At 32.5% G+C, this 2,666-nt stretch overlaps 1 pseudogene; it reads left to right on the forward strand.

The window, feature by feature from the left end:
* The first annotated feature begins 203 nt into the window (after positions 1 to 203).
* Positions 204 to 425, forward strand: LOC134370627 (immediate early response 3-interacting protein 1-like; annotated as a pseudogene).
* Positions 426 to 2,666: the final 2,241 nt, after the last annotated feature.

Below are 2,666 nucleotides of genomic sequence, written 5' to 3' on the forward strand. Positions count from 1 at the left end.
ATTGAATATGTTCTTTTAACCTTCATTGCACCATGAACCATGTCCACATCCTCTGATCTGTTGCTTCCATGCTATGAGCTGCTAGGACAGAGAGGCCTATGATGAGATGGGAGTGAAGGAGCTGGAGTCCCGGACAATGAACAGTGGCATGAAAATGTGGAGGGAGCAGTTGGACCTCAGGCTATGGGTAATATCGTATATACTTGCTGCTGCAGGCAGCCCTGTTCTGTCAGGGCCGTTGCTGTGCTGCATGGGGAGTGCTTCTTCAAGAACAGTGGCTGGGAAAAAGGTCAGGAAAATGGCAGATTTGGAGAAGAGCCAGAAATTAAATCTGGGTGAATAAACCTTATTCAATCTTTACCATGAAAATGTTGTTGATAACAGTAAACTCAGCTACAACTCTATTACTTTTATTATGTGGGTGAAAATCAATGGGAGAAATGGAGCTTAGAAGAGATGTCAAGCAGAAGTTATTCCTTTAGTCATTATTATATATATATTATTTATATATATATAAATATATACATTATATATGCACACCATTTAATTAATCATTAAATAGTGTGTATATGCAATAATTTAATTGTAGGTGACCATTTCACTATATACTCACTGGATATGACACTAGGACATTTGAGAATAGAATCTAAATACCACGTAATCTTAAATCTAAAGACTGAGGTTGAATCTACAATAAGGAAAGGAAAGGCCCATCGGGGTTTTTCAAGTTCAAGCCTCTGATTTTGCAGAAGATTTTCTGCTTTTGTATATGGTTAACCGTAACAACCACTCAGCTCCACTCCTAAGAGAACCATGTTCTCAAGTTCTAATCTACTCCAGCACTTTATGGCATATTTATCCCAGAATATTCTTGATGAATCCAAGTACTTTTAATAACCAAGATGAGGTGGGAAATAACTTGTCATCTTTTCTGTTTGAAATAGAGAGGTTATTACAGAATTCCAAATAAACCAAGCAATGTTAACCCATACAGAGTGAGATGTTTACTTCTATTTATTTGTGTTTAATGTTAAGCCTACCAGTAATGAGAACATAGTGATGAAAATAATTTATATATTGTTATTTTCCAGAGGAGGTGGCACCGAACAATTTTTTTGACTTGAAAATACAAAATCATTTCAAATGTTCTTCTATTAAAAAAGATATCATTCCACTCCTTTAAAATACTATAATTTTTTCCACAAAAACCATGTCATAGTTTTAACTTTTTTTTTGCACGAAACTGTACTATGGGATGAGCAAATAACCTCATAAGATGGTCTAAAGACATAAAAATCAACTTTCCCAGCATAAATACTCTACTGTCACACAGTGAAGAATTAAGAATCACTCCTTGTATTCACCAGTAGCCTTAATGTGTATTCAAAGTATTAGGTGCTTAGCAAAGAAAAATATTTGTTAAATGGCTGTAGGCTAAATTTCAAGAACCAATGAACCATTTAAGGGCCTTTTAAAAATAAGATTTTTTCTGGCCTGCTTTGCCTTTATGTATTGTATTAGAATTTGAAAATGTGATGGTTAGGAATATTACTTTTTCTTTTATTTAATTAAAAACTTCTAAGAAGAAATAAGGACAATTCTTTTGTAATACTTCCTTATCATGACATAATACTTTATATGCATGAAGTTTTAGCATGGAAAGCAGCATATAATTTTCTTAGATTTCTTCATATTTTTGACATGCAATTTATGAAGTAAAAATAATAAGAGAAAGAGAAAACTTTCATGGACACATTGGAAATTTGTTTAACTGTTTCTGGTATTTCCTCTCAAATAAAAATTAAACCTGTACTATTCTTACATTCTTGTTATTGATTGAAATATTCAAGCCTCTCAGCTGCTAGGTAGATCTCTAAGTTATGTGACTTGTGAAGGACTGTGTAATTGGCTTGGCACTGTTGGATGTGGTGCTTTGTTACAACCTGACATGGGTTTCATTGTGTTCTATATTTTGTTTTTCATTAATATCTAGTATCCATTTGGTGAGTATAAGAAGTGAAGTTTTATTTAATGACTTAATTTTGAGTCTTAATCCCAGGAAAGACTTCTAAATTAGAATTCGGCCTAGGATAATTACAATTGTATTTGAAAATTGGAAGTATCAAAGAACTAATCAAAAGCACTTTTTGGGGGAGACACCTCTGCTGTTTATGGTAATAACTTTTTTACATAATGAGGTATGCATATGAGATTGCCTTCAAAATTATGCATATGCATGCAATATAAAAGTATTAATAGAAAAATCAATAAAAATGTAGACATTTGTCTGTTTAAGTTGTATTTTGTTCATTGAGTTTTCTATATTATTGGAAATACTCTTTATAAGTATTTTTCTCTCTGCTCAGTTATTTAGACTGCTAGCTAACTGGGTCAGGTCTGTATTATCCACTCATTCTTTGATCTACATCACTTGATCTGATCTTCCTAAAAACCAAGAGTTTGTCCTAGATAAGCCTAAGCAACTAATGAATTATTCTCTGTAAACAAGAAACAGTGAAGCTAAATGACAAGATCTCTAATTTCCCTTTTAGTGCTCAATTTTTTCTGACTTCAAATAAAAATTTTACAAAAATATGAAACTCTAATCACAGTGAACTCTTATTTCAGTGATATGAGTAATATCAATGTGAGAAAACTAAAGATTT

The sequence above is a fragment of the Cynocephalus volans genome, chromosome 1 (genome assembly GCF_027409185.1).
Source record: "Cynocephalus volans isolate mCynVol1 chromosome 1, mCynVol1.pri, whole genome shotgun sequence".
Lineage (NCBI taxonomy): Eukaryota > Metazoa > Chordata > Mammalia > Dermoptera > Cynocephalidae > Cynocephalus > Cynocephalus volans.